Source organism: Protomyctophum bolini, assembly GCF_963924005.1.
Source record: "Protomyctophum bolini genome assembly, chromosome: 2".
Taxonomy (NCBI): domain Eukaryota; kingdom Metazoa; phylum Chordata; class Actinopteri; order Myctophiformes; family Myctophidae; genus Protomyctophum; species Protomyctophum bolini.
The window spans coordinates 49,686,824-49,699,380 of record NC_137863.1 but is presented as its reverse complement, the minus strand read 5'-3'; the positions used below and the strand labels follow the sequence as shown (position 1 = coordinate 49,699,380).

General features: G+C 41.8%; 1 pseudogene across 1 annotated transcript in view; it reads left to right on the top strand.

Annotated features, from left to right (window-relative positions):
* The window catches only part of LOC308334472 (cadherin-22-like), a 129,434-nt pseudogene that overhangs the window by 32,832 nt on the left and 84,045 nt on the right, over positions 1-12,557 (top strand). Inside the window, exon 3 of the transcript in view lies at positions 11,486-11,608. The product of the transcript in view is annotated as a cadherin-22-like (transcript). The remainder of the gene's footprint in view (positions 1-11,485; positions 11,609-12,557) is intronic.

Genomic DNA, 12,557 nt, shown 5'->3' with positions numbered 1-12,557 from the left:
TTAAGTGGAAGTAAGGGGTTGAAACCATTGGCAATATTCAAACTACTATCTAAATATCCCAAGATTGTACTTAATTGAGCTAAGGAAATATACGCGTTTACTTTCCACAAGTGAAATATAATGGGCAACCAATGCACCAAATGGTGATTAGTTTCAAATGTAGACGCATAAGGTCAGATTAATCATCCCTTCTCCCCTATAGTGAATAAAATATAGGGAATTTTGATTTGATTTGAGTTAATATTTACTAATTTTATTTTGACTGACTGAAACATAGACCATGTTCCTCTACTAACAGTAGACAGATATGTTGACCAGCTATTCCCTCAGCCCTGACGGTAGGAAAATGATAGCTACAGGACATGGACTGATTGCTCGCTTACCCTGACGGGTAGGTAGGTGACATATGACTCAATTGACTTTTATTTTACTTTTAATAAAAAGGTTTTATCCATTCTATTCCATAATAAGATCTGGGCCCATTACATATATTACTTAAACGGAAGTATCCCATTTTAAGTGAAATTTAAAATTTAATTTCATAATTGATTCATAGTTCCCCTAAGTTGGAATATCCCTCCCTGTAAACAGTTCACCATTTGACCTTAAATTGAGTTAATATAGGAACATCGCCCTCTCCAGTTTATTATTTTAGTTTCTTTTCATCAGGAGGTTGATCGAACTAAGTGATTAATCTCCCCCGAATCCAATTGATTGATGTGGTATTAGACGCTATCTGCTAGTAAACCCCCCATTCCACCATCAAGGTGAGAAGCTCAAATTATAGGAAAGACAGAGTGTGATTTGTAGTTGTACTAATGTAGCATAGAAATGTTGCGGGCCAGCAACATAAAAAAGAAAAAAAAAAGAAAAAAGAAAACATGGGACCAGGAAGGAAGCTGCATGAATGTTTTAGTCCAAAATCATCAACAACAAAAGGTGGGAGGATATTTGATTCCATATGCACGAGCCTATCGTATCTCCAGAGACAGTTGTACACTCAGTTCCACCAAAGAGACATTGTTGCCGAATGTTACTGCAGCAACCAGCCAGCACAAGACCACCACCGCTGCTCCAGAGTTGGGGGGGCCACTTGCCGAGAGACATTGAATTGGCCGTGCTGCACGGGGTCAAAAGGGGCAGCCACACACAGCCGCCAGACTGCTATATGCCACCTGCTATGGAGAAAAGAACTGTTCCGGGTGCTGGGGAGTCACTCACAAAGACACTGACCACACTGCTCAAGGTCATGGGCCAGGGGTGCGATGCCCGCACCCCTCTGCCCAAGTTATAGGCCCAAAGCCATTTAAAATCAAATATTGGACCTGCCGCAGTTGTGTGTGGAATTACACACTAGCATAACAAATTGTAAATGAGGCGAGATTGCGTATGTATGGGCAACATTAGTACAGATACAATACTCACACCTTGTGTCATCCAACCCTCCAGCAAAGGGAAATGCCATATATAGAATATATATATTAAGTTAATTATTTTAATGAGGAAATCATATAGTAAAATAGTGGATTATGCAGAAAGCGGAAGTTTCTAAACAATACACCCCATTGGAGAGCTTATGTAATAGTGAGAAGACAACTAAATAAGTGGTGAAAAAGGCTAGTAATGTGTAATTAAAGTACCGCAATCAAAAAATATATATTTTCAAAAGTAATTGATGTAATTGTGAAAAAAATATAGTGTAGAGCAATTGGTTGAACAGAGAATCATCCCCCTATCCCTCGCCCCCCTTTATTAGGCCTATACAGTATCTGGGAGATATACACGTACTTCATGAAAATACATTTATGGAACTGAGTGGGGGTATGTTCAGCAAAATAAATATTAATTAAGTGATATTAAAAAATTACACGAGTTGTGTCAAGGTAGTGTTTCACCAATCTCTTAATAAGTGTTAAAGATTATAGTTAAGTGATTATAGTTAAGCAAACAGAAAACAATAAGGGAGATAACATAGCATAACAAATGTAGGGGTCCAAAATAGTTCAACAGAACTCCAAAGTGTCTAATACTTAAGTGAGGAGAAACGCCAAATCAAATAAGAGGAAATATTAAGCAAAAGCAAATACTACATTGGTCTACATTTACTTTGAGTAATGATTTCATATAATAGTCATTAACTGGAAACAATTGGAAAGGGCTATAGGCTCATAAGGTCGTACACTTATAGTGTAGTTGTCTCGTTTAAGTGATTTCAGTGACAATTTGACATAATTAATAAGTAACCACACCTAAGTGAAGTCATATACATATTAAATGGAGGAGTACAAATTTGTGCATAACACTATAATAAGAACTAATAAATTAGAAAGAATTAGTATCTGGTATCTGGAGAGAGTAAAGCCCTGTCAGGTTCGTTCCGTCAACTGTGCCAACCATTTGTTTTGATTACATAAGTTTAATAGTAGTTTCGGTCCAGGGCCACAAGTATTGTAATAACGTATTACACTGTGTAGCACGTAGTAAAAAAACCACTTCGACCAGTTTTGAGCGGTGTCACGCTCCAATGATTGACATGGGGTTAGGCTTGTCTGTTCAAAGTATGGTCCATTGACAGCTGTAACTGATTGGGGCGGCATGGGGTCACAGGGCATGGGAACGAGGAACACTATGGTTAGGGGTGCAGCCAGCCAGCCAGGGAGGTTGCTTCATATATAGATATTGGAGCAGAGAAAAAACAGAATGCAAGAAAACGAAATGGAAAAAAATATAAATTATGCGTTCACTATTTTGGAGGGCCGGGACATAAGGCTGAACCTAAATTCGTATATAAAAAACAGTAAATGGCCATGTACGGACAATTTGGACAATGAGTGCGCCCCTCATTTCACATGGGTGTGATTTTTTTAATTTTTTTAACCTTCTGAAATAGATACAGTATAATTAGAAAGGACTAGCCCTGTAAAATTTAAATGTGTTGTGTTTTTGTTTAGGAGTCAGTTAGCAATTAGCACAGAGTACTTGTTGATATAAAGATTAATAATTTCCCAAGTAAGCAACAAGAGGAGGCACAAAATAACGATCTCAAATTAATGTCCCACAAGTGTCAACGGACACATTAAGCAGATGGCCCGTGGGTCGCCAATTGGAGCACCCTGGTCTACAGTCTCTGGCTTGTTTTAGAGAACTCTTCTCTAGATTAATCAGTATAGTATAAAATGAGGTCAGTCACCACATGCGAAGAGGACAATTATAAGTGAATAAACGAAAATATTGAATAAATAAGTAGGTGCTTACGCACAATCGGTGAGGTTATGCTTCTGGGAGAAAGTTGACTTATAAGCAGACAGGAGGCAATTGGCCGGCTTCAAAAGGAATGGTATGCTTGTATTTTGTTAAGAGAAATGTGCTATAGTTCAATTGAGATTATAATTATGAGTGAATAAAATTTCCCCATTGACATGAATGAAAAAATGCAAAATTTCAAAAGTAAGTGCCCGTTCTAGTTGTATGGTGGTACGGTGGAGTGAGTCAAACATGGTTTTGTATGTACAGGCGCCCTGACCGGGAGATTAGTGGTTGTCCGGTGATACTGTTCCGGGAGCAGTGGGGAATCGCGTTTGTTTTCAACATGAATTGGTAGGCCTCAGGTGGGGTTGTCGTGTGTTTAGATCAATTGAGTCGTAAGTAGCCTAATTAGGAGTCAATGAGGTAGTTTCCTAGAAGATATCAAGAGATATGTGTTATTATAGTTAAACTCTGGCGGATCAATGTTTTTTATTTTTATCGTTTATTGGGAATCACAGAGTGTGATTATGTCAAGTTATTATGTACTGGCATTGAGATAGCAGAGTTTAAGTGAAAAAACATGTAGGTTATTGCATATCAAAAATGCTCTTGTAACAATGGAGCTGAACCATTTTGGGGAAAATTCTGTACTGTAATGTGGTGTCTGGAGTCTTGAAGGTGTCAGGTTGTCAATGAAATAGGGAGTCTTGGTTGGCTGCGTCCAGTGGTCAGTACCGATCTAATGCTTTGACAAGGGTTTTCAATACAGTACAGTCGGAAGGTTGCTTTAGAGAGTTCATTTTTCTATGGTTTAATTGGATTAGTTGTGGGCTACTTATAATATACGACACCTTTGAACTTTTGGCACAAAGCCGTAGAGGTTACGGGGGAGGCTGCGGCAGGAGAGCAGCACCAGAGACTTTCATACTAGTAGTGTTTGTGTGTGGTATGAATGCACGTCGAACCATTAACGACCAAGGATGCGCAACTGGGGCGTAACAGGGAATGAACACGGCAGCAGGTAGAGCGGCTATTTTCGGGGAAGAAAATGTTCCCACGGGGGATCCAAAATACAGATAATTAATTAATGAGAATAATTGCCTGAATACAAATACAAACAGTTGTTGACTACAACAAATACATTTAAGGGTCTGCAGCAGACCAAGCGGGAAAATGAGGTGGAAGCCGATTGGTATGGGGTGGGTCATTATAAAAACAAGGGGAAACTAAAATAAAAGCACAAAACACGGGGTCAATATAAATAAGTGACAGTTACAAAATGACCAATAAAAGGGTATATCAGTGAAAGACCAACTATAAAAAATTAATATATAATATGTCACACAATAAAATAATGAACAAAATCAAGGGCCATTCTGGCCTACACTGGGCACTAGGAGGGACAGAGAGCATGCAGGAAGCTCAATTGGTTTTAAAGGTTTGGGTTGAATCAAATAACCAATTCCCCCCAACAGATGCATTACTTGCCAAAATGTATAATCAAAAGTAACTAACAAATTTGCCCACAGGAAGTGTCCACGGACTAGGAGGGAGGTCTGAAAGACTTAAATGTCAATAATATGTTTTAATGTGTCATACAAAATGTCACATGAAGGAGGGAGAGAGCATAACCCTAATAAATTCCCTAATAATTCTCTACAGGAGCAGGGACTTTTGGATGTCAATGTCTGAGTGTGTGTGAAGTGTAAAACAGAACAGTCCCACAGGGCAACAGCACGGACGACACTCACATACAAGGTCGGTATGCAACACCAGACCCAGACTGTCCAAATGTTACTTAAGGGGACTACAGACCAAATTAAGACCCCCCCATGGACCACAAAGTGTCAAGTTCATATCCAGGAGGGACACCTGGTTGGGTTCAACAAGTCATTGGGTAGGATGACCAATCTGTTCCAAGGGGGCATCCTTGGAAGAAGGCCAAGTATAATGTCAATTGGCCTGGCACAGGAAGGTTCTGTTTTATTGATACTAAATGCATTCATATGTGATTCTGTGTAAATGTCAATCAAACCGAAGTCGATTTAAATATGTGATTCTGGGTGTATGTCAATCAAACCGAAGTCGATTTAAATATGTGATTCTGGGTGTATGTCAATCAAACCGAAGTCGACTTAAATAACTAACTTACTAACATATGCAAAAAACCCAATCACCGTAACTGTCTTGAATGATTATACTGCAGGCAAAAAGAATGTTGTGTGCTTCTGTTATCTCTGTTGTCCTTGTTGTGTGTCCCTCAACAAAAGGGTAAGTATGAAAACAAACACAGTCACACCAGTGTTGTGCACCGAGTGTTGAAATTCAAATATTCAAATATTAGACACACCAGGAGTTATAAATTCAAATATTCAAATATTAGACACACCAGGAGTTATAGAATATTATGTTTAGGGAAAAAGGAGATATACGGTCGAGGAAGGGGGAGGGGAACTTTCCTTTGAGTTTGTTTCCACACAGATGAATGGGAATCAGAGAGTATGCCATGCAGAGTTCCTATACGCAAACACCAGGGGTGCTTCCATAACAACTTCCACCTGGAAAGGCTTGCGGACCTGCGGGACGCTGCGGGACGCTGCGGGACGAGAAGCGTTCCAGCATCAGAGCTTGATAGAGCTCTTCAACCTCGGAGCAGAGACATGCATCTCTCTGTTTCGAATGCGTGACGCGAGCCTGTTTTCTGGCTGGAAGGCTAGAACAAAACCCCCCTTGCGTTCCCCCCACTCGTTGGAACACTATGGCCTATACGTTGCGTTGTGACTCGCGATGATCATAACAATTGCACCCAACAGGAGGGACGGGCAAATAAAAAAAAAAACAATTGCCCATCCCACTTTTGCGCGTGAACACTGCCCCCCAAGGGCAACCAGGAGAACAATTTTTGATAACATGTTTTCTTTTCAGATTTCCCAGTGGGGAATGTAAAAATGCCCATATTTGTTCACAAATGTCATTCATTGTGCAGGAAATGGACCAAGCTAAATGGCAGGGACAAAAGCATGTCCCTAGTGAAGGTTTCGCCAAAAAAGAAGTGGTTTTACTGTTTCACAGGTTTTCCACTCATATAACACAATGGTTTCCCTACTCACAGGTGTCCACTTGCACGAGGCTTCAACAATGATGACTGGCAATACTACAAGAAGTTTTTTTGTGATTCATGACTGAGTTGATTTTCATAAGTGACGCAATGTACTTCTATTCGTATGATTGAACTGATTATTAAGTGTCAACTTTTTTATTTTTCATCTTTTGGAATTCAATGTCTGCCCACCACTAACCCTTAAATACAGTCTACAGTCCCTAGATTGGTGTGGCCCTCGAACGTACGTATGATAACATTAGGTTAATTGGCTACTTCAAATTTCGTGTGGTAATTGATTATGCGGCGCGCCCTTCGAATGATATAACCTTAGTGGGGTAGGCAATTATCCCTGACCTGATTGGTGTGGTCAATGACAGGTCTTGACCAAGGGAGGCTGTTGGGATATTTCGCACCTCTTAAATAAGCACCATTACTTTAAGAGTGTGCAGGGGCTGTGCTCATGCAGCAAGGTCACGGAGTGACAAGAAAGATTGTTAGTATATAGCTTTGGGAAAAAAGAGTGACACGTCAGAATTCTCCAGGGACGACACGCGTCGGCACTGTGCTTCGAGGGGCCCTTCGATCTGCGGACTGATATGATCGAATCTGATTCGTGATGTATACAGGTCGTATCTGCTTTCATATGTGTATTTGCTGTTCATATGTATATCACATTACCATTCAATTTGAGATAATTATGGGCAATCAATAAATGCCAGATCGTGTGAATCCATGATTTTGAGTGTACAGCCTGTTTATTGGACTACTAGATAACCCTCTCACAGGATGGCGCAACAGTAGGGGCCGATATAAAGCTATCACTGGCCTCCCTCGAAGGAAAATCTTCCTCACTTTATTTCACAGGAGATGGCCCCCAAAATTAGGTTTTAATTAATCTAATGCATTGGTATTCCGTGTTTGTCTTAAGGTGTGATCAATTGAAATCATACATTACCCAAACATTGGAAAGAAACCAATACCTTGGAAAGAGCGACCTTATTCCAACTCACTTACAGTAAGCACATGGTTTGTAACCCCTTCTGTGTTATCATTAGTAGCTTATTCACGCCTCAGTCAGGCCTTTTAATGACAGGAATAGATCATTATAACTGGCAGCAAACAACCAACAATAGCAATACTATAACATGGTCTGTAATGAACACATAGCTCTCCCTGTTAGTGAATCCTATTGAAATAGCTATGCCATATCCACTTCTACATTAAGCCTGTTGGGGCCTAGTGTTGTCTTTTTAAGCATCATTATTTTTGATTTAGTCTTTGTCTTTTGAATAAGACACATTTAGTCTTTAGTCCCATTTAGTCTAGAAATATCAAAATAGTTAAGACTTTAACTAAGACTAAGACTAGTCTTAGTCTTAGGGATTTTAGTCTTTTAGGCTTAGTCTTAGTCAAATACATTTTAGGTACACATGGCTGCTGTACTTTATACCTCATACTTTAATGCTTAGTATGAGGTATAAAGTACAGCAGCCTTGTGTTCCTAAAATAGAAAGATTGGATATTGGGTAAGACTGACGTTATACATATCTTTCACTGCTTTGTCTCAACCATTACTTTATGGCTCTGGTCTCAGCCACCGTGGTAGATATTTTGACATTCCGTTTTTTTATGTTGCCACTACTGTTGGAGCAGCCATAAACGACACAGGTTCATCCCGATGTCCTGGGCATCTTTGTAATGTTAGTGTTAGTAAAAAGCAGGTAGAAGAGTAACGTTTGAAGCAGGCTAACATCAGTCACTTTTCCATTCACTGTAGTAGAAGCTTGGTGTGGTCGTCTCCGCCTACAGGAAATACGTAGGCTGCGACCATGAGACCCGCTACGGAATCGGTCTATAGCTTCATGCCAGGTAGTGATACTTACTACTTAGTATTAGTAATGCATGCTATACTGTAGCTTCATTTCAGGTAGTGGTACTTAGTATTAGTAATTTGAGGAATTGGGGGTGCTCAGGTGGAGCAGGGGGCCCACCACGCTGAATCAAAACTGACGGGCTGGAGTGGCACCTGTCAGCACTGGCACACATTGGGAGATTAATTGAATTAACATTTAAATGCTATCAACCCATAATCGCCAGTAGGTTACTACTTGCTCGGCTCTACTGTGGCCTACTGGCTGCATGTGATTAGAAAACACAAAGTGAAATTACTGCTGCCCGAAGCGAAAACATTGTGAAGCTGCACTATACAACAACTTTGCTTATACATGGCTGGTTAAGATTGAGATTAGGGTTAGGTTAGAGTTAGGGTTAGTAATAGTTGGACAACGCGGCAATGGCTGACAACAACAACAATCAACAATGTCTCAACAAAGTACACCTACTGGTTGATAACACACAAATCCGCTAACTGGCAGGAAATTGTGAACTTGACTAAGACGGTGTCGGGTGTCCCAGTGGGGTTTCCTCACTGGTATGTGAGCCAGACAGCCAGTAGCCTACACAACAGAGGATAATTGGCATAATGAGCACAAAAGAAATGGGTAGCCTAAAAAAGAAATGGCTACTCTCAATTTAATGAAAGAAAAAACTAATTTGAGGAATTGAGAAAAAAAGTTTGTTGAAGAAGAGGCACAGAGGAAAACATGTTTTTTTATTATGCTGCTTTACACCATTACGGCAAACGGCTAAATAATTGCTGCCGCGACTATACTGTGTCATCTCAGAACAATTTACCATGCTCTTTATCTTTATTTACTGTAGAGAGAGAAAAATATGTATTTATTATGAATAATGAGAAATGTTCTTCATTAGCCATACTTAGACATGCTTTTCCCCTTCGTTTTTCTTCGTATTTTCCCCTTCGTTTTTCTTCGTTTTTTGTAATACAGTTTGTGTCAAGTCAGAAACTTCAATCCCTACTGTAGAGCATTGGATCGCGATCACATTTTTATGGTTCCTTTCTTTTTATTTACATTCCCAAAAAAGCAAAGATATTTCATGAATTAAAAACAAATTCAATTATTTCACGAGAGTCAAGTAATTTCATGAATAAATAAAATACCAATCTAAGAAATTCGACAAATTAGAAGACAAAGAAGAAGTGAAAATAACCGATCTATAAGCTCATTAATGTGGCACAAAGCGACATGCTGTGCGCTTGTAGATCTGCTATTTTCACTAGATTGCGTCCCGGGCATTTGCGTCATGGGCTAAAAGGTTTGGGAAGCACTGCTGTAGAGATCCCTCACCAGTATAGGATCGCGACTTCTCCTAATGAAACAGAAGCCAACCAGAGCGACCCAGGCAGCAAACTCCCTGCTTTCCTTCCCTTTTAATATAAACACAATAAAGTAGCATTTGCATTTATATAGTTCCTCCTAGGACCCAGCTAGGACCCAGAAACAGCTGAGTGTCGAGCTGATTGTTATACCTGGGGAAAATTAAGATAAGAGAATAATCCCAAGGATGGAAATGGCTTTGCTGGACGCACAGAGACAACCAGGTAGACATAATTACCAAAGGCAGGGGTTCTGTCTGTCGCCAGTAATGAAACTGCCTTGTCTCTATATGGCTTTCTGTTTTCAATATGATAAACACTGTATCATTGATCTTCCTCCAACCGTGCAGTGTGCGTGATTTTCTAAGGTTTCAGGCAGATATGGGCCAATTGCATATTCAGGCAAAAATAATGACTGAATTATGTTACTGTACTGTTTGAGCATGCATTAAGAACCACACACACACATACTGCTGTAGGTACAGTACATTCACAGCGCTAAACGACTGCTGTGGCTGATTATCATAGCCTCACACGTGTACATGTGTACACACTGGCATGAGCATATGTTGCACTAGCTGTGTTTGCATGCAAGCATTCCAGCTTCCAGCAAAAACAGAAGGAATGAAATGTTGGCGACAGGCAGCTTGATAGTGATCTGGGCTGCCCGACTGCCCGTGGTAATGGCCCCGTGGCTTTTATGATAATCCACTGTTCCGTCTTATACGTGTCTCCTCTCCACCTTGGGAGCGCCAATGGATGACAGGAAACAAACAGCGCTCTGACACCTCCCGCTAATTAGCATCATTAGCATACGGCCATTATGTGGCTGGACCGTAGCAAGACAGGGCTTCTTAGAGAGGCTACAGCTGTGACCTTTGGTGGACAACACCAGCTGTCAGTAACCTATGGACCTTGCCAGGGGAATGGAGACAGACTCCTCGTCCTTGAGGAGTCATGGCTGCCTATGCCAGGATTCTCTGTGCCTTTTCTTTTCTTGGTTTTTTTCGTCCTTCCGCCCTTTTAATGTAAGGTGTTTTTGAGTGGTGCAACCACTCCTACAACCAGCTAGCAATGTCCATGTACCTGTTTGTTTGTGTACGTCAATGAGCACCAGTGGTGTGCGCATGCGTGCACCACTGGTGTGGTGTGCGCACGCACCCGCACCCGTGTGTGTAGGCTAGTGCCGTGCATGTGCGCGTGCACCACTGGTGTGCGCACGCACCCGTGTGTGCGCACGGCTGCGCACGCAGCACAGAAACAGATGTTGTTGCTACATAAATAGCGTCAATGCTAGCGAGCTAAAATATAGCCATCCTTGCTCTAGAAAGCACCAATGTTTCCATCTAGACCACCGGATTATCAGCAAAGACCTCCGAAAATCGCGCTAATTGACCAAACCATGGAGAGCTCCGTAGATTAGGAGTTATTCAGCTTTTAGTCTGCCTGTATAATGGGAGGTGGACGGCAGCGCGCATGCGCGATCCATAATAAATGGAAATTACCGCCATATTAGTGTTAGCAGCAATCTGCGATAATTGCTCTCTCTCTGTCTGTCTGTCTGTCTGTCTGTCTGTCTCTCTCTCTCTCTCTCTCTCTCTCTCTCTCTCTCTCTCTCTCTCTAGTATAATAACTCCTACAGTAGGCATGTAGACACTCGTAGGCACACGCAGCAAATAACACAGACATGGAGAACCCAGAGGTCCCCAAACACCTGCTTTGCTGTTGTACATAAACTATCCTCTCTCTCGCCCTGACTCTTTAAGATGTCATTGTCTGTCTGTGGCTTCCCAGGTGGCCTGGCACTGAACTTCTCTTCATCTGAGCCTGTGTGTGTTCTCATTATCTCTCTCTCTCTCTCTCTCTCTCTCTCTCTCTCTCTCTCTCTCTCTGAATAGGAACATCCGTGATGAAGGTCATAGCGTCAGATGCAGATGACGCGGCGACGTATGGCAACAGTGCCAGGGTGGTGTACAGCGTTCTGGATGGGGAGAAGTTCTTCTCTGTGGAGAAACACACTGGTAAGCTTGATTCTCCATGTACATTAACCCCTCTCTCTCTCTCTCTCTCTCTCTCTCTTCCTGTTCAGGTTCATGCTCTGGTCGGGAGCAGATGACGCGAGGTTAGACATAGGCGGCCGGGGACAACAGTTAGGCAGAGCTAAACAAGTTGCAGACATGATCATTACACAGTCACGGATACAGCCTCCCCATTTATTCACAGGCATACAAATTAACCAACTTGCTCGAGGTGATTTTTGCACTATATAGCCGTAAGCATTAATTACTTGTGCAATGTTAGTTTCTTTTACTATGTGCCCATAAGGCATGTTGGGACAGTTAAATCCCCAGAGGGTTATACGTTGAATATCCCCCAAGATGCAGATAGTGTCGCTGTAGAGACGTGCGTCCCCCAGTCAGCAGATATGGCTGAATTCCCTGCTGGTATTCCCGCGGATGGCGGGGATAAGGCCTGAGCCGCGATCTCTCAGGCATAGCCCAGCGTTGGCGTTGCCTGCAAATGGCCCCGCGGGAGAAGCGCTAAACTTTTAATGATCCCTCTTTTTTTGGTCCCTGCCGCTTTGATTTGGTCGGCCCCGGTGCCGGGATGATAAATGGCTCTGCCTCGGCGGGGCTAGCCGGGAGACCAAGCTCCTCGTCTCACGACCTGCCGGTGCCCCTCTACCCCTCACCATTAATCCAGTCCCAGCCAGGCCCCCCTCCACACACGCGCTCACACATAAGGCAAGGCATTTTTATTTATATAGCACCTTTCATACAAAAGGAAATTCAAAGTGCTTTACGGAATAAAAACAAATAGAGAGTGCAACAGTGCACTTTACAATGAATACAGATTATAATAGATACAATTAAAATATGATGAAGGAGCATATCAATTGGAACAAATACTTTGATACAAAAAACACAGCTCATGTAAAGCCCAGGCAAGACCTAGCTGTTGTTAGACATC